A 21,147-nucleotide genomic window follows, 5' to 3' on the forward strand; every position below is an offset into this window, starting at 1 on the left:
TGCCCTCCCTCTCTCTTACGGTCAGCCTAGGGGTGGCCCTAAGGAACTGCTGCCACCCCAGCCCTGAAGGCCGAGCCCGGGCATGGCTTCCCTTGATGAGGGAGCCGGTCATGGGGAGGCCTGGTTGCGTCCCCTCAAAAAAATATGCCTGGGACACTGAAATGGCACCGTTAACTGGAAAACTAAGAGACAAAGAGAATAGAAATTTCAAGAAAGACTGGGAACGGTTTATGTTTGTCTTTACAGAAACATTGTAAAGAAGTGGACTCACTAGCGGGGTTTGAGTAAACACTTACAATTAAGAAAATAAATATAAAAGCTAAGGTGTAATAATGGGGAAATATCAAAAGGTAAGATGTAATGTTGAAAAGATGATACAAAGTCAGTAAGATTATAATAAGGTTACCAGACGTCCCTGTTTCCCGGGGACAGTCCCCATACAAAATCCATTGAAGTTGGAACGTGTCCCCGGATTCATTGAAAAAAATCTGGTAATTTTAGATTATAACCCCACCCTCCAGCCCCTGACACTACACCACTGTCACTTACTTGCCTGGAGGGAGGAAAAAGTAGTGTAGAAACAATATGAGAGGAGGTGTGCCCTCCAGCCTGACCTTGGTCGCTGGAGAAACTTCCTGCAAATACTTACAATGGTATGGGCTGACGAGAGGTGGCTCATCATACTAACCTTCTTCTCAGAAGTAAAGCTTACATTCATTGGTTAATAATGATGATGATGACAATAATAGTAGTAGTAGTAATAATAGTAATAATAATAATAATAATAATTTATTTATACCCCACCCATCTGGTTGGGTTCCCCCAGCCAATATCAGCAGCTCCCAACAGAATATTAAAAACAAAACAAAACATCAAAAATTAAAAATTAAAAACTTCCCTAAACAGGGCTGCCTTCAGATGTCTTCTAAAAGTCAGATAGTTGTTTATTTCCTTGACATCTGATGGGAGGGTGTTCCACAGGACGGGCGCCACCACCGAGAAGGCCCTCTGCCTGGTTCCCTGTAACCTCACTTATCGCAGTGAGGAAACCGCCAGAAGGCCTTCGGAGCTGGACCTCAGTGTCCAGGTTGAATGATGATGTGCATTTAGGCACACCCAGCATTTGGATGTGACCCGTTCCCCCCCCCTTAAAGTGGTCCAAAAGGGAATGAAGATGTCAGTTGCTGCGGCAGCTGCTGCTGCTGTTTTAGAAACCACCCCTTCTCTAGGTCTTTTTCTTTGGTATATACCTCGACCCTGACGTACTGAGGATCCAATTTAAATTGGATTTGCAAGCTCTGTCCTCCCAAATACCACACCAGATTCCAGAATATAGTAAAAATTATTTCAGGACCTATGAAGCAGCATCACTTCGGACAGAAGCAGGATCCAGAAGGAGGAAATTGGAGGGGTGTGTGTGAATGGTTGCTGAATGAGCAAACTCCCAACAGCATCCTCGGAAGCCCTGTCAGGACTAACAGCTCAGCGATTCTTTACAGCAACTCTACACCATAATAGATGTTGTGGGATTTGTACCCTTATTATGAAAAGCTTCTTATAAACAGCCGTTCCTTTAATAATCTTTGCTGCAAATGCGGTCTATTTACAGTCATCTGCATATATTTGCATGTCTGCCATTAATACTGAGTTAGACATGCTCTGATTACATTACACTGCTAAATCCAGCCTTAATCTGAAAGCCTTGGGATTCGATAACATGATTTTGGGTAATATGTGCGTGCGCTAACATTGGTGACAACAGTCCTCCTAACACAGTTTTAACAAGCAGGTTCTGTCCTTTGAAAAGAGAAGTCTCTTTGTTCACTGCAGGTACCTGCTAGGAGGGTTTCCTTCTGAATAGCGACGTGACAAGCCTTCCCCTGCAATCCTTCACTCTTTAACAATGCTTTGAAGGCCTAGTAGCTCGAGCATTTGAATATATTTAGGCATGAATAGTCGAGTGGAAATATGATGGCCAAGTGGCATCAGAGTGGAAGGCGAGCAAAATTGACTGGCTGATCGGTTGGTTTTTATTTAAATGCATTTTTAAACACACACACACACACACACACACACACACACACACACACACAGTATAAAACATGAAAAATGAAACTGTATAATTAGAACAGAGGTACAACAACATGGGGCACATTTACTGGAAGGATTGCCTCACCCCCATTGGATAGCTTAAATCTGCAAAACTCTCAAGTGCTGCCTACACTTCATTCTGCACTTACAATAAATCAATCCATTGCAGTGGTGGATCCCGCACTTCGGAACTCCCTGCCCATTGATATTTATCAGGCACCTTTATTATATTGTTTCCAGCCCCTGCCAAACCATCCTGCACCCCATGAAGCCTACTCAGACATGAAAACACAGCACATAATTATGACATGATTTTAGTAGGTACAGTCGTATCTTGGAAGTCGAACAGAATCCGTTCCGGAAGTCCGCTCGACTTCCAAAACATTTGGAAACCAAAGCGCAACTTCTGATTGGCTGCAGGAAGCTCCTGCAGCCAATCGGAAGCCGCAGAAGCCCGTCAGACATTCGGCTTCCAAAAATAGTTTGCAAACCGGAACAGTCACTTCCGGGTTTGAAGCGTTCATGAGCCAAAACGTTTGACTCGCAAACCAAGGTAGGACTGTATATGTGTTTTAAAAGTACTGATTATAACTTGTTTTTAATGTTGGGTTTGTAATTGACATGTTCAATGAATGTTTTAGACAGTCTGCTGTAAGCCACGTAGAGGTATTTTGTTTTAGTATGTGGTATATAAAGGTAAAAGTAAAGGGACCCCTGACCGTTAGGTCCAGTCGTGACCGACTCTGGGGTTGCGCGCTCATCTCGCATTTTTGGCCGAGGGAGCCGGCATATAGCTTCCAGGTCATGTGGCCAGCATGACAAAGCCGCTTCTGGCAAACCAGAGCAGCACATGGAAACGCCGTTTACCTTCCCGCTGTAGCGGTTCCTATTTATCTACTTGCACTTTTGATGTGCTTTCGAACTGCTAGGTTGGCAGGAGCTGGGACCAAGCAATGGGAGCTCACCCCGTCACAGGGATTCGAACCGCCGACCTTCTGATCAGCAAGGCCTAAGCTCAGTGGTTTAGCCCACAACGCCACCTGGGTCCCTCAGTGGTATATACATTTCATTAAATAACTATATATAACTATATATAACTATATAACTATATAGCTATATAACTATATATGTGTGTATATATATATATATATATAATAAGCAGCAGGAATATGACCCGGTCATATGGGCCAGGTAAAACCTTGGCAAATAGATGCTGTGACACTATAATGCTACTATGGTCAAAGCAGGCTTTGAAATGAATGAAAAGAGGTGGATCCGTGCAGGTGTTCTAGGAGTTCAAGACATAAGGGGAACATAGCTGCCAAGTTTTCCCTTTTCTCACGAGGAAGCCTATTCAGCATAAGGGAAAATCTCTTTAAAAAAGGGATAACTTGGCAGCTATGAAGGGGAAATACGGAAAAAGAGAGGCGGGAGCAGGAACACTTTGGGTAGTTAAAGGTGGTGGAGCTGAAGAGTCCATTTTTATGCTTCTAATTCTATATCCACTTACCACGAGAAGGAATTTCCTCTCCCGTCTGAGTTCAACCCAGAATTCATTCGGATTTATTTTGGATTATGTGTAAGAATGGGTGAATTGATCAATTTTGGTTTCAGTCAGGTTCTCATTCTTCCAATTTTAAATTCCCTTCTCCATATTTCCACATAAATCTGTGAATTATCCATATTTTTTTAAGGTCATCATAAAAATGCACCAGCATTTTATCGGAAATTTCTCCTAATTCACTTTATTCAATTTTACCTAGTGTACACATTTTGGCAAAGCAATTTCCACCAATATAATGCATTTTTGGTATGTTATTTTCACCAATGGATGCATTTTTTTGTGCAAGCATTTTTTGTGCAAGCATTTTTTGTGCACTTTTGGTAAACATTAGTTGGCTGCAAAGCCACATCGCAAAATTCAGTTGGGAAAGTGTGAATGGGTTTCTTCCCCTATCTCTGCTCATGTATCCATTGCACAGATTTGTCAAACAACCTGCCATCCACCAGGAAAGCAAAGCAAAGCAAAACAAAACAATGGCTTTGGGAAATCTAAATATGCCCTTTCTGCAATTGAACAATGGTGCTTAGTGTTTGGGGCTAACGGATAGAAGCAATTAGTTTTTGTGTTCATGTTTGTTAACAGAGATTAGCTATGCAAGACAGGATACAGAGAAAGAAATGTTATAGGAGCAGCTAATCGGTGACCCAAACAAGGATGGTATAGCTGACTTCATGGTTTGATATTCAGTCCTTCACAACATTAAACTGCAATTTGTGCTATTTTGGTGTGAGGGGGGGGAGAGCTTTGTTACCTGAGAAGTAGTCCCCCCCCCCGCACTTTGCTTCAGATTAAAATCTTTAAGGATCCCCATATATAGTAGTGTCTTCGTAGAAAAACAACTGCAACTGTTATTATAATGTTGATTATTTTAAAAAATCCCCAGGATTCATTGGTAGACCAATCACTACTACTCCAACCCTAGACAGACGCGGATGGCGCTGTGATCTAAACCACCGAGCCTTTGGGGCTTGCTGATCAGAATGTTGGTGGTTCAAATCCACATGACTGGGTGAGCTCCCATTGCTCTGTCCCCAGAGCTTCATGCTCCGGCATGGGGGGGGGGAAGAGAGCAGGGTCCCGGGGGGCTGCCGTGGGTCCCGGAGGCATGGTGCACGTCCTTGGGGCATCACCTGCAGGTGCGTGGCACATGTCCTGGGGGCACGGTGTGCCACCTGCGGGGGCGTGGCACCCAGCCCAGGTGGGATTGGGCAGCCACGATGGCATCCCACCGGGATCACACTGCTGGGGCGGTGCACTCCCCCTGCCCCCCTTTTCCTCTGCCAGTGTCTGTCCCAACTCCTGCCAACCTAGCAGTTTGAAAGCACGGCCGTTCAAGTAGATAAATAGGTATCGCTGCGGCAGGAAGGTAAATGGTGTTTCTGTGCCCTCTGGTTTCCATCACAGTGTTCTGTTGTGCCAGAAGAGGTTTAGTCATGCTGGCCACATGACCCAGAAAGCTGTCTGCGGACAAACGCCGGCTCCCTCGGCCTGAAAGCAAGATGAGCGCCACAACCCCATAGTCCCCTTTGACTGGACTTAACCATCCAGGGGTCCTTTACCTTTACTCCAGCCCTACCCAGAGATGCCAGGGATTGAACCTGGGACCTTCTGCATGAAAAGTAAATGCTCTAGCACTGAGCTATGGTCTTCCCTCTCCCTCTTACTGTTTTGGGACCAAAACCAGCTCAATACATTTTGCTGCCTGAGGCAAGAAAAGAAAATGACATTTCCCCCCCCCCTCCCACATCCAGAAGCTCAGTAGACTGGTAACTGAGTATTCAACATCAGTAATGGGACACCATCATCCACCACTCTGGAAGGTAGCAGACTGGCTTAGCAGGCACAAGGTAGGCTAGTTTACAGGGCTCAAGGGTGGGTGGGGGTGGCATGATCTAGCACCTGCCTTCTGAGATAGATGCCTTAGTCTGTGATAGGAGCATGAGTTTGGAGGCTAGTTCATTTATGCGCTCTGAAACTGGAAGAGGACATAGAATCATAGAATCATAGAGTTGGAAGAGACCACAAGGGCGATCCAGTCCAACCCCCTGCCAAGCAGGAAACACCATCAAAGCATTCTTGACATATGCCTGTCAAGCCTCTGCTTAAAGACCTCCAAAGAAGACCTCCACGCAATCTGGATATGCCCTTTGCAGAACAGGGAATTTTTTTTCTTCTGTCAAGGTCTGTATGTCCTCAGGGGTAATCTGTCAGAAGCGGCATACTAGTAGCAGGTAAGACCAAAGCCAAAAGTGAGAGAATCAGAGCCAATGGTCATTTCTCTCCCTGAACCACCAACCCTTCTCCCTCCCTCCCTCCCTCTCTCTCACCACTTGGCAGGGGGTTGGACTGGATGGCCCTTGTGGTCTCTTCCAACTCTATGATTCTATGATCTCTCTCTCTCCCCCATACACTCTTTCTTCCTCTTTACCACCTGCAGGAAACTAGGCCACATTCTACACGCACGCACCTCAAACTGCAGAATCCTGCAAGCTAATGATCCACAACCACCTCCTTACACACCGAGGATTGGGTGAAAAGGCCGTCAGGTAAGTTTAGGCTTTGAATATTTCTCATTGTCAGCAATGGGTTGTATCCAATGATAATCATACTCAGATCAGACCCATTGAAATCAATGGACATGGCTAATTCGGAGCCGTTACTCTACGTTAGATACAATCAAATGTGTTTTGTGCACTAATAAATGAATGAATACCTTGTGTACACACACACACACACACACACACACACACACACACAGAGAGAGAGAGAGAGAGAGAGAGAGAGAGAGAGAGAGAGTTAATACTGTATAGGAAATAAAAGGTCACCATGCAATCATCTGCAGAAAGCTCTCCCCCACATTGTGCTGTCAAACAGCCAGAATTCATTGCTGCCTCATCCCACATCCATGGCATTATTGCCCATTTGGCACTAATCTGTCATCTGAGATTAGCTTGGATTTCACCTGTCATGGGAAATGTGAGTGTTGGGCATGCAACAGCACTGCAACAACCAATTTTGGCCTGCGGCCCCAGATGACCACCTCTAATCGATATACTGAGACATTGCCCAGTTCAGAGGCCCCAGACATCCCCAGTGCATTTATTTCTACCTTCTCTTTCTTTCCCGCTTCAGTTTCTCAGAATCGCTCCTCTCCTCCTTTAACTTTGGCCTTTTCAGATCTCAAGTCCCGAGAGAGCTTCAGAGCTTTATTTTTCCAAGTTCGGCTTTTAAACAGGCTGCATTTCTAACCATTTCATCGGCTCTGAACTCTCGTTTTCATGAATGCTGTGCCCATTTCATGAATGCTGTGCTTCCTTCTCTGTGTGTGTGCATTGAGGGCGATGTAAATCGAGTGGCTAATGTGCCCAGGCCTCATGGAGAATGTGAAAATAATCTGTCCATGAAGAGCACATTTCCCAGCCAATATACATAATCTCCAACAGGCCTAGGGAAATGTACATATATTGACTGAATTGTGTACATTCTCCAGTTTAATCTCCTACCAATGTGCAGAAATTTCTCTTCATTAATAGATTATGTGCACATTCTCCATGAGGCCTAGGGAATGTGCACAATGGTTGGTTGCTATGCACATGAACCGCTCAATTTACATATAGAGAATGAAAATAAATTGTTTTTGATAATTATCAAAGGGGGAGTGGATGACTCTCTCATGTGTGGGGTGCACTATTGATGTTGCCGAGGGATGTTTAGACTATTCTTTTTTGCATTCTTCAAATCATCTCCCTGATGGTCTGAACTCTGCAACATAATTAAAGCCCAGGGGGAGATGTTGGGGGGTGTCTGGGGGAGGCTGCAGAGTGCTAGACAAGTGTATGATGAAGAGGAGGGGACCACATTATTGGCCATCTTGCACTGAGCAGGTAAACTCTAACATCCACACTCACTGAAGTTCTAAAGGAATTCAAAAACCACCCTGAGATTGAGGTAGGAAAAAACATAGGGGAAGAAAACTATCAAGAAAATAAAGGGCAGATTTTGCCACAGCACTAGTTCTTAGGGATCAAAATGCCTGAAGAAATTGGAAGACTTGCCTAGCGCTAACCCAAGCATCATTATTAATTGCTGGAAGAGGACCAATAAAAGGAATGTATTTATTTATTAGTAGTAGAACTACATAATCTGGATTTTGAGACATATCCCCACAAAGCAGCTAGCAAATATGATTGAAAGCAATGTGAATTGCCACAAAGGGTATTTTAAATATCCATTCCATGGCAATGGCTCTACCTAAAACCAGAATAAAAATAACACAGTAGTCAACCAGCCCCCCCACCCCCACAGCATACGAACCTCATTTATAACCTCATTTATGGCCCATCTGGCATTCTTTTCTCACAGTGGCCAACCAGATGCCTGTGGGAAGCCTGGAAGCTGGTTAAAGTTAAAAAGTTAAAGGACCCCTGGATGGTTAAGTCCAGTCAAAGGTGACTATGGGTTTGCAGCGCTCATCTCCCTTTTCAGGCCGAAGGAGCTGCCGTTTGTCCACAGATAGCTGTCTAGGTCATGTGACCAGCATGACGAAACTGCTTCTGGTGCAACGGAACACCATGACAGAAACCAGAGCACACGGAAATGCTGTTTACCTTCCCGCCACAATGGTACCTATTTATCTACTTGCACTGTTATGATTTCAAACTGCTAGGTTGGCAGAAGCTGGGACAGAGCAACGGGAGCTCACCTCATCACGTGGATTCGAACCGCTGACCTTCCGATCGGAAGCTGAACCTGAGCACAACAGCACTCTGGCCACTTGTGATTCCCAGCAACAGGCATTCAGAGGCAGACCACCTCTCACAGTGCAAGTAGAACATGGCCATAATGCCTAGTAGCCGTTTATAGACCTGTTCTCCACGAATTTATCTAATCCTCATTTGCAACTGTCTAACTTGGTGGCCTAACTTGTGGGAGCACATCCCATCATTTAATTATGCATTCTGTGGAGTGCTTTATTCTGTCTGTCCTGAACCTTCTAGTATTCAGTTTCACTGGGTGTCCCTAAGTTCAAGTATCATGAGGGATGGAGAAAAGCTTTTTGCTATCCACTTCATCTGTGCCATGCATAATTTTATACACCTCTATCATGTCTCCTTGCCTTTTCTGCAAAAGAAAAAAATAGCCATCAATGGTCACAGAGAGATGATGATGTTTGACGATTGATGATGGTGGTTTTTATGCTGCCGGTCTCCCCAAAGGAGCCCAGGGCAACATAGAACAAAATAGTATCACAATAAATATCACTAAACAACCAAAGAAGTACAACAGGTGAGGAAAAACAAAATCATAGCAGAAGGGCATCATTCTCCAAAGGCCTGTGTAAACATACCTCTTCAAAAAGTGCCAACATGTTGAGCAGGGGAGAGATTGATGGATCTCGACAGGGAGGTGATTCCATAAAAGAAGATGGACCTTTGATGCTCTTTTAAAAACAAAATGCCTACCAGATCTCTGCAGGATATCATTGACCTAGAAATCGTACTATTTTTAATGTGTGCTAATAAAAACCCCATAGGTAGCCCCCTGTTTTTAACCTTCCTTCTTCCTGGTAGGACTCTGAGCAAGCATTCTAACCTCACACCAGCCTAAAGCTGTAAGAAAATTTGGCCATGAAAGCTATGTCAAGACCAGCATATATGTGATTCATATTAAACCAAGATTTCTGTTCTTGTCAAGGCTGTATCAGGGCTTCGGAGAATCACAATCCCTCCCCCGGTGGTAGTCAAAAGGCAGATAACCAAAAGAATTCTTACCACATAATTTATTCAGTATTCACAGAGAGGGACAAAAGAATGCAGTCTCTACAATAATAGTGTTGGTCCAACTGAGCTCCTGGCAGTTTTATCCCCATCCCACAAGTCATCAAAGTTCATAGATGAGGGCAGCCAATGTGGTACACTCCAGATGTTGTTGGACTCCAACTACCATCAGCCCCAGACAGCATGGGCAACAGTAAGGGATGATGGGAGCTAGAGTTCAGCAAGATCTGAAAGGCCACAAGTTCCTAGGGACGGAGGACAAATTCTCTTCTGTTTAGTGGAACACAACCATTCTTCAAAATTCACAGTGTTAAGAATTTTGTAATGCAGTTTGCCAACCAAATAATGTTTACAAAAATACATGTATCAGAGGAAAGTGTGCATTAAAGTGGATCAAAGTGAAAAAAACATACAATAATGACTTATACAGGTATTGGGAGAAATTGCCTGCCAAAACATAAAAATAAAAATTGAAAGGTACAATGTCCAGATTAAGGGAAATAATAGTATTGCTCTATTCTGCCATAGTCAGATCCCACCTCGTGTCCTGTGTCCAGTTCTGGGCACCACAGTTTAAGAAAGATATTGACAAGCTGGAATGTGTGCAGGGGAGGGTGACAAAGATGATAAAGAGTCAGGAAACCAAGTCTTATGAGGAACAGTTGAGGGAGTTGAGTACCTAGAGAAGAAAAGACTGAGAAGTGATAGGATAGCCATTTTCAAATATGCGAAGGGATGTCACATGGAAGGTGGAACGAGCTTGTTTTCTGCTGCTCCAGAAGGTAGGACCCAAACCAATGGATTCAAGTTACAAGAAAGGAGATTTCGACTAAACATTAGGAAGAACTTTCTGACAGTAAGTGCTGTTCAACAGTAGAATGGACTTCCTCAGAAGGTGGGGGAGACTTCTTCATTGGAGGTTGTTAAGCAGAAGTTTGATGGCCAGGGATTATTTAGATATGATTCAGGCATTGAAGGGGGTTTGGGTAGATGACCCCTGAGGACCTTTCCAAACCTACAGTTCTATGATTCTATTTTGCAAGGCCTGGGGCAAGCAAAATTGAGCTGCCCCCCACCTCTCTGCCCGCCTGTACTTTCCAACTCACAGGGTTAGTACCTGAATTAGTTTAGCATACCTGTGTGTGCGTGTGGAGCCATTCCACTTCCACTGAGTTGTAGTGCAGATCTTTTTCCCAAGGAGAGAGGTGAAATGCAATATTTACTTTGCTAAGTGCAGCAAGTGAGAAGCACTCCACTGTGAAATAAATAACAGGGGATATTAAAATTCAATATGTAAAAGTAATGGAGTAATGGAAGATGTACTGCTTTGTGTGCAGCATGTTTAACAAGGGCATGAATATTCTCAGTGGTAAATAACATGTTTGGCAATCTCGTTCTCTGGGCAAAGGAACAGAGGGTCAAAGTGTCAGCGGATGGCAGTTCTTTTTTTAAAAAAGAAAAGAAAACAAACACACATCCAACCATGTTTTCTTAAATGCAGGATAAATCAGAAAGGTGACTGCATGGATAACTGTTGAAACAAGAACAACAGAGCCCTGTGGCACCTTAAATTCATGGGGGGAAGTTTCCATCACAATGAAATAAATCATCAATAGGAGTATAGCATCTAGATCAAGGGAAGTAATAGTACCACTGTATTCTGCTCTGGTCAGACCTCACCTGGAGTACTGTGTCCAGTTCTGGGCACCACAGTTCGAGAAGGATACTGACAAGCTGGAACGTGTCCAAAAGAGGGCAACCAAAATGGTCAAAGACTTGGAAACAATGCTGTATGAGGAACGGCTTAGGGAGCTGGGTATGTTTAGCCTGGAGAAGAGAAGGTTAAGGGGTGATATGATAGCCATGTTCTCATTCATATATATATATATATATATATATATATATATATATATATATATATATATAATGTTTTATTAAATTTTCCAAAAGGTAAAGTAATACAAAACAATAAAAACAAAAGCCATGTTCAAATATATAAAATGATGTCATATAGAGGAGGGAGAAAGATTGTTTTCTGCTGCTCCAGAGAAGCAGACACGGAGCAATGGATTCAAACTACAAGAAAGAAGATTCCATCTAAACATTAGGAAGAACTTCCTAACAGTAAGAGCTGTTCGGCAGTGGAATTTGCTACCAAGGAGTGTGGTGGAGTCTCCTTCTTTGGAGGTCTTTAAGCAGAGGCTTGACAGCCATATGTCAAGAATGCTTTGGTGGTGTTTCCTGCTTGACAGGGGGTTTGACTGGATGGCCCTTGTGGTCTCTTCCAACTCTATGATTCTATGATTCTAGGAGTCGGGAACATAACAGGTTAAGGCTCCATGTGCCGTCTGGCAAGACTCCTACCTTCTTCATGCGTACCCAAGGAACCTTGTGCTGCTCCTGCGTGATAGCACATGGTGCAGTTCTAACTGTGCCTACTCAGAAGTAAGCCCTGTTGAAATCAATGATGCTTACTCCCAAGTAAGCGAAGTTAGAATAGAAGCCTTATTTATTATGAACATGATTCACCCATAGTTCCCTTCCCTCCTTCACTCCCATGGGAGAGGTGCCCCCCCCCCCCATGCTTACATCTCTTCCACTGAAATCAACTGGACTTTAAAGTATTTGATCGTATCCACCATACTTGCAGAATGAGGTGGTAGAGTGCTGCTGAGGTCGTAAAGACTGGACCGCTTACAACCGCTTCCAGACAGCCACTGAGAATTTATATCAAAGGGAGTCAATGTGGTGCCTTCCAGCTGCTGTTGGAAGCCAACTTCCACAATCCTTGTTGGGAGCTGAACAACATCTAGAGAGTCACCAGGGTTAAGCCTGACTACCCCAACATGGTCCCTCCTCTTGAGTAGAACTGATGTGGACTGCTTTGTGCTGTTGCTGTTCTTGAGGATATGGGTCTAGTTGGGGTACATTAGATCATTCTGCAGGTTCTCTAGGTGTGATGTTAAAGTCCGATGGGATGCCCAGTCTTTCCCTAGTCCTGGTTCATGGTGTGGCCCTCCTCTGATGGGGAGCCCTCATCCAATTCCAGCTTTGGCAGGTCTTGGCAGCAACGTCATCTTCTAACAGACCTGGAATGAGAAGGAAACTGTGTTAAGGAATCAGGCTCTAAAATCAATTTGGTACATCCATAGCCATGCAAAATGCAAACTTTTATAATTGATGACAACTGTCAGAAGAACTGATTTCTGGGTGTGTAGCATTTATCATAGTTTGGGTTTTTTAAATTAAGGTCTGGTGTCTTTGCAAACCAGAGGTCCTGATTCAACCATAGTACTGTTTTGATTCAGATGGAGTTTTTCCATAGCTGGCATTGTCCTGGGGATCTGACTAAATCAATGCTAATGGCTCTGAGTGAATTTAAATTGATACCAAAAAATAGCGTTAACCTTTCCGACTATTCAGCATTTAAAAGCAATCAGTAAGGAAACATTTACAATGTTAGTGGTTTATGTTTTCTTGAGGAAATTCTACCCTGCAAGTTAATCAGATAAATCAAAAGAGAAACAATGCAACAGAGACTGTGAACCTCACATCTGCTACACAGTTTTATTATTTTTCAATAGGTTTATGGGTTTGCCTTGTAAATCTTAGGTTTTAGTGGTGGGACTTTGCACATTCAATATTTGTGATGCTGTATTGAGTTTCACAGTAGTAAGTGAAAATCTTGAGTGACATATTTGAGTACTTCCAGCACGATTTTCTTGTGTGAGAGATGGTTGTAACTATCTACTACCTAACCTTGCACCAGTACAGGGATGATGAACCTATGACCTTCCACACATTATTGACCTACAGTTCCCATCATACTAGACTGTTGACTATGTTGCACAGCGCTGATGGGAGTTGGAGTCCAATAACATCTGGAGGAACACAGGTCCCCTATCCCTGCATTAGTGCATCCACAGCTGTGATTTTGAACAGATAGAAGAGAGGTCCTCAGAACCAACCACCAGGTATTTAGACATGCCCCACCCGAAGAGGAGGAGGAGGAGGAGGAGGAGGAGGAGGAGGAGGAGGAGGAGGAGGAGGAAGAAGAAGAAGAAGAAGAAGAAGAAGAAGAAGAAGAAGAAGAAGAAGAAGAAGAAGAAGAAGCATTCTTTTGGTGTGCTGAAAGTTCGGAGAGCTGGACCATAAAGAAGGCTGATCGCCAAAGAATTGATGCTTTTGAATTATGGTGCTGGAGGAGACTCTTGAGAGTCCCATGGACTGCAAGAAGATCAAAGCTATCCATTCTGAAGGAAATCAGTCCTGAGTGCTCACTGGAAGGACAGATCCTGAAGCTGAGGCTCCAGTACTTTGGCCACCTCATGAGAAGAGAAGACTCCCTGGAAAAGACCCTGATGTTGGGAAAGATTGAGGGCACTAGGAGAAGGGGACGGCAGAGGACGAGATGGTTGGACAGTGTTCTCGAAGCTACGAACATGAGTTTGACCAAACTGTGGGAGGCAGTGGAAGACAGGAGTGCCTGGCGTGCTCTGGTCCATGGGGTCACGAAGGGTTGGACACGACTAAACGACTAAACAACAACAACAACAACAACAACAAGTTCTTAGGAGACCTCTATGTCCCCTACAACTTCAATTCCAAGAGTGTTTTAACAATCAATCCCTCTTCCCAGGGGACTCTGGGAATTGTAACTCAGGGGAAAGGGGAATAAGGATATTCAAACAGCTCTCAGCAATCTATGGTTACCATAATTCTTCTCAGAAAGCCATGATTATTAAAGTGGTTGTTTCAACATATCTAGAAAAAGGAGGGCTGCTTCTCTCTCCCCCCCCCCCAGAACAAAGTGCCTGTTTTGCCTTCATGGTTATCTCTGCAGCAAGTGAAAAAACACACCCATGATCTTAGTTTAATTAGATAATAATAATAATTTTATGCAATTCAAATGTCCTAGCCCAGTAAATCCCCCTTCTGAAGTTGGCAGATGCAAATTAAATCCTGTGTGCTGGAGTATGATTTGGCTTTGAACACTCTGAAAAGCCCTCCGTGATTCAGGCAGTGGAGGGGAATTAGGCTTTAAGCTGCATCTGTAGAGTTTCTTCTTCCTTAATTTATTTATGGGGAATGCTATTGGGGCAATGTTTGGAGTCGGACAAAACTGCCAAGTGACAAATATGATTGAGAGACAAGGTGTTTAACTGCTAATAGCCTTAAGTCCCTGATAACAAAGGGCCAAGCTTCCTGGAAACAGTAGCCTAATAGACAACAGGCCATCTGCCACAATTTGTCCCACACCATGTTTGAAAAGCATCAGCAGGACCAGAATACGTAGCTCAAATAGTTATTTATACCATCATGCAAACAGGGCTGGAGGAGATATTCAGTCCAACTTCACATTTAAAGGTGGTCCTACCAAATAAACTTTTCCAAAAAAGTAATATCATCGCCACCATCAGTTTGACAGAGAACAACTATGAATAACTAAATTAAAAGGGGATTTTCAAAAGACATTCTCCTTCCTTCCTTCTCAATACTTTAACTGCCTTGAACCACAAACCTCCCGATACGAACACTTAGCCTAGCTGAGCAGATTTACCAAAATTATGATTATCTCGAGTGGGTCTGATTTGCTAGAAGTGAGCGGCAAAAGGCCCTTGAAGTCTAACTGGGAGGAATTTGCCCCACTAAAGGGAAATATGCTGAGATGCTGTATTGAATTATGCTGCATTTATAATGGAATTTCATTCTGTTATTTAAACACATCTGAGACAGAATTATCCACTGAGTGGAAGAGGGCTCCCCACCCTCCTTTCTTTTGAAGTCAGATTGTAATGAGCACAGGCTTCTTATACAGCGAGGCATATGGCAAGTTCCTTCATTGAAGCAGAAAGGCTAGGAGGTGAAGGGGCTTTCTGAGCTTTTCTAAATACTGGGCTGTGGAAATCAGCAATCAGATTAAGGGTGCAACCCTTTATCCAGTTACCAGCAGGGAAGCCTCATTGAACTCAATGGAGCGTCTGAGCAGATATACACAGGATTGTGCTGAACAGAATTTCTGGTCTATTTCTAGGAGGTGAGTCAAAAAGCACCCACCACGAAGATCAGAGGTGTTACCTAGGGTCCTTTGTGCTCTTGGCAAGGTGTTGAATCCCTCCCCCAAATCATTTTACTGCAATAGCTACATTAGAAATTGCTACATGACCCAAGTACTTGAAACATCCAGAATGAGGTTGAGGTGAGGAGGAAGAGCAAAAAAAAAAAAATGTCTCGCAGTGGTGCAAGTAGTACAGGAAGCTTCTGTTGCATTTGATCTTGCTGCAACAGCAGCAGTGTGTCGCCACACATAAATACATCATGTGCTCCATAGTCTGATACAGTAAGTGATTTTGGTGGGGGGCTCCCAGGCTTCCCCGGCGGGAGCGGCTTTTGCCAACCCCTAGGTGCACCTCTGCCTATGGTATCATAGGCTTATTTGATCTTAATTTTAGGTACACAATCAAATTGTTTGATTATTTGGATGTACAGTCATACCTCAGTTTAAGTACGCTTCAGTTTGAGTACTTTCAGTTTAAGTACTCTGCGGACCCATCTGGAACGGATTAATCCACTTTCCATTACTTTCAATGGGAAAGTTCGCTTCAGGTTAAGTACACTTCAGGTTAAGTACAGAATTCCGGAACCAATTGTGTACTTAAACCGAGGTACCACTGTAAAGGTGTGAAAATTTCAGGCCTGGGTGCCAAATGTTGCTCTCTAGGTCTCTCGATCTGCCCTTCCAGACTCTCCTAAGGCCATGCCCCAGCCCAGCCCAGCCCAGACTCCCAATTTTGCAGTGCAGTTCTCCGGCCAAGAAATCTATACAAACATGCATATATTAGGGTAAGGTTGTGCATACAAATGCATACATTAGTGAAAATAACTGACAAGCATGTACTGCTTTGAGAAAAAAAGGCAAATAAGTATATTCAGTAAAATTGCATACAAAAATCTGCACATTAGAAGAAATCTGTGATAAAATGCTGATTAATATTCATGAGGGACGCAGGTGGCATTTCCGTGCACTGCTCTGGTTCACGAGAAGCGGCTTAGTCATGCTGGCCACATGACCCGGAAGCTGTACGCCAGCTCCCCCGGCCATTAAAGTGAGACGAGCACCGCAACCCCAGAGTTGTCTGCAACTGGACTTAACTGTCAAGTAAACGGGACTTTACCTAATTTTCATGAAGTTTTGTGTGTGTGTTTGTGTGTGCGTTTGTGTGTGCATTTGTGTGTGTGTGTGTGTATGTGTGTGTGTTTTAAAAAAGACTGATATGGAAATGTGGAAAACTGAATTTAAGTTTGGGAAAATCAGAAACAGAAACTGAGTTATGCAACCACCCCTAATTCCAGGTCACCCATCCTTATTTGATCTTTAGCTTGTCTAGGAGGCACTCGGATTGTTTTGTCTCTCTCCACACTCCCTCCTAGTGTTAACAAAAGGATATTGCCATTTGGGCCCTAGGTTGGACTTGTCTCCCTGTGACGCTACTTGATTTTATGCATTAAATTACACACTTTGCAGATTTCAATCTCTCCCTGTCACTTTCTCTCTCTTCTTCAGTATATATCATTCTCAGATGGGGGTTTGTGGAGGGAGGGGGGGCAGTCATCCAAATTTCATCATACATCCAATGATGAAACACATCTGTGTTCTTGGGTGGAAGGTCTCCTAGAAAGATCTCATTCATCAAAGTGTTCCCCATCCATGAATCAAGGGAGGTGAGAAGGTCACCTGTCTGAAGCACAGGCGCTGATGGGTAGCAAAGCATGCACTTGTCACAAATTAGTGCCAGGAATACTTGTGTAATTAATCAAAATTATATCTAGTTCTCCTTGGGGTTACTTTATTTACTACCCCCACCCTGCAAACAAACAAACAAAAATCAATAACTAGGAGAGGGGGCAGGAATGGGCTTGAAGCAATACTTGGCCAAGCTCCCTGGGAAAATAAAATTTATGACAGCATAAAAAAAACAAATTTAGCCTCTGGAGTAATGGTCGCTTCATCCATATGATATTGGCAAATTATATTTACCACGCATCCTAATACAAAGCCATTAATAGCTCATGTACCTGCTCAGCCATGTCATATTAGATATTAGCCAGGATGAAGCATCCATCCATTGACTCTTGAGCTGAAACCAGCTTGCTTAAGCAAACATTTTCCTTAATGCATCCCACATTTCAATTTGGTGACTTGCTTAGAAATTATTGCGAAGAATACAGAAGGAGACAGAAAGATGGTTCATATGTTATAACCTGTAATTAGGGATGAGCTTCAGTTTGCTGACACTTCCCTTTGCTTCTGTTCATTTGCATCCTTTCCCCACCTGACATTGCTGAGGCTGGAGCTTGGGAAGTACATTTTTAAATGGGAGCCAGTTCTAGTTCAACATGTCCAAAAAGGAACTGGTACCAGTTCACTTTCATCCCTTAAACAACAACAACAACAACAACAACAACAACAACAACAACAACAACTTCTTGTTTGCTTCATGTACAGTTCCAACATTTCTCTGATGAAAATAGGGACATCCTATTCCATAATAAAAATAATTTTATTATTTATATCCTGCCCATCTGACTGGGTTGCCCTAGCCACTCTGGGTGGCTGCCAACATATGTAACAAAACATAAAACTTTTAAAACTTTTACAGGGCTGCCTTCAGAGATCTTGTAAAGATTTTATCGTTCCTTGGCTCGGGGGTTGCATACCTCTGTACCCTGATGAAAACAGGGACATCCTAAGGGAAAACAGGACATTCTAGGATCAAAACAGAAACTGGGGCAGCTTCTATAAATCCAGGACTGTACTTGGAAAATAGGGACACTTGGAGGGTTTGCAATTTCAAGCTAAGTTCATTCAAATGATCCAACATTCAGAATGTTACAAGATAATGTGTTGAGGTTCACAATATACTTAAGAAGACGAAGACCATCTCAGAACCATACATTTAAAGCACCATTATACCATACTAACAGTGATGGCGGTTAGAATCGACAGGAGTAACATTGCTGCCGCCACCACCACCATAACAACTAGGGGTGTGCACTGGATTTAGCCAAGTCCCGAACCAAATTGGGCTGATTTGGGGGTGGGATCCGGGTCTTGGCTGAGTTGGATTGAGTCAGCCTCAACTTGCTGTGCATCATGTCAGATGGACCAGAATAATCTGTGGATGTAACAGTATGGAACGTCAGGCACGAAGAAGAAATTGTGCACAGAAGAGATCTACCTGGCAGATGAATTTTTGCAGAAGGCAAGAGTGGATACTCTTCCTGCTGGCCCTCTCCTACTTAATGCCTCATGATTCTACACTGCACAGGATTGAATCCTGTTGCTTACCAGCTGGTAATTAAGAAGATGAGATCCTTCTCTCTGGCAATTGCTGCTCCTTTTCAAGAAGTACTTCACGTGGTCAAACCTGCTTGCTCTCTGTCGGGAAGCGGGGAAACAGAGATGAAATGTCTCCTCCTTCCATCCCAGCCATATGCTAAAATAGTGTTTTAAAATCCCTCCAACCCAAGCCCTTGAATTGCTTTACTGGCGGATGTGAGCTGGGTGGTCCTTGGGATAGCAATGGGCAAGATTGACCTGATCCAGGAGCTACAGATCAGGGCCATGGGGTGGATAACGGGGCTGTGCATAGCCCTAATAAGAATATAAGAACCTTGTTGGATCAGGCCAGTGGTCCATCCAGTCCAGCATCCTGTTCTCGCACTAGCCAAGAAGGTCACAAGCAGGAGCTGAGTGCAGGACCAGCTCTCCCCTCCTGTGGTTTACAACAGCTTGCACTCAGAAACATTGCTACCTTCAACAGCGGAGGTAAAACATAGCAATGGAATGACTTAAATGACTGCTCCTACGTTTCTTCCTAACAAATGCTATCTCAGGATGCTATGGCCTCTAATAAAAAGTCCCCACACCCAGGCATGACATTTGGCGAGTTTTTATCCTTTTCTTTTAAAAATCTCAATCAAGCAGGCAGTGTCTCTCCTCAAGACCCTCACAGCAGACCTAACAAAGCTAAGGCAATTGGCGAAGTTTTGGAGATGAGTGGCTGTTTCTGAAACAAAGGACTGGCCATTCCTGAACTTTCATGCTCTTTTCAGAAGAGTTTTTCACTGGAGTTTTTGCAGCAGCAGAATGAAACAGATGTATCCAACAGACACAGGCTTTGTTATCTGTAGTAGACTATTTCTTTCTGGAATCTCTGCAGTAATTAATTTTTCTGTTATCATCAATGTCATTTTCATTTTCAAGAGTAAAAAGGGAGAAGAGAGAGAGAGAGAAACCACAGCATTTCTCGGGAGCTTGCTCCATCAGAGGACTGCTCCAAATGAAGAAGTCATTGGAGACAAGCTCCCTCCATTCCACTTCACTTCCTGCACATTCGCCAGTGAAAACTGTTCATCCTATTGTTCCATTACAGTGTGATGGGGGAGGGGGAGAGAGAGAATTAACAATGAGACTTCTTTCCCCCTCTCCCATGAAAGTACATAATAGAGAAAGAGAGAGAGAGAAAGCATTTACCTGTTACAACAGAAATGGATGGATAAATAAGAAAAGCACATGGGGCATTTAGGATGACATGCAATTACAGGATTAAAAATTCATACATTTGATGGGAAAGAGGCTTGAAATCACCGAGCCATTAACCACTTTGAATGAAAGGGGAACTTAACTGTTCTCTCGACCAAAACGTTTGGAGCTGCAGATAGGCCCCGCTATCTTTCCACCTCCCCACTCACGGATGCTTTCATTTGTGCACAGACTCAATCCCTGTGTGTTTCAGTTGTTAGAGAAGTTTTGTAATTTTCAGTAGCCCAGGGGGACTTTTTTTTTCTATCTGCACTTCAAACTGATCCAAAATATACCAGCTAGATTGCTGGCAAAGACTCCATCCTCTAATAACTTGATTGCCAGTCTATTTGCAGGCCTGGTTCAAGGCATAGCTGCCAAGTATCCCGTTTCTGCCGGGAAAACCCCTTTTTTCCTACCTTTTCCCGGCGGTGTCCCGTTTAGCTTTTTATCCCGATATTGTCCCTTAAAACTGCTTCTGCCGGTGGCCATTTTTCTGGTGCCGCTTTGCCCTTCTATGGGCAGCAGAAAATGGTGGCGCCGGCGCCGGAAGTCACTTCCGCGCACGACCGGAAACGCGTAAAAGCGACTTCCGGTGGAGCTTTGCCCTTCTATGGGCATCAGAAAATGGCGGCGCCAGCGCCGGAAGTCGCTTCTACGTGTTTCCGGTCATGCGTGGAAGCAACTTCTGGCGCTGGCGCTGCCATTTTCTGGTGCCCATAGAAGGGCAAAGCGTCACCGGAAGTTGCGTCTACGTAACTTTCGGTGTCGCGGGCTGCCGATCCCGGATCTTTCCGTCCAGGACTTGGCAGGTATGGTTCAAGGTACTCACATTAGTGTTTAAGGTCCTAAATGACTTTTAAGGCCCTCAAAGACCACCTTCTTCTGGGCCTCTTGAGTGTCAAGAGCAGCAGAGGGGGGCATTTTGGTAGTTCCACCACCCTCAGAAACTCGTGTGTCTGTGTGTGTTCCAGGAGAGGTCATACTCAGGGACAGCCCCTAAGTTGTGGGACTCCTTCCGGACAGAGGAGAGCCTGGCACCTTCACCATTCAGTTTTCGTCATATACTTTTTCATGGCTCTTGACACTAGAGATGTATATTTTTTAGGATCCATCCCATTCATGTGATT

The sequence above is a fragment of the Zootoca vivipara genome, chromosome 6 (assembly GCF_965207765.1).
Source record: "Zootoca vivipara chromosome 6, rZooViv2.hap1.1, whole genome shotgun sequence".
Lineage (NCBI taxonomy): Eukaryota > Metazoa > Chordata > Lepidosauria > Squamata > Lacertidae > Zootoca > Zootoca vivipara.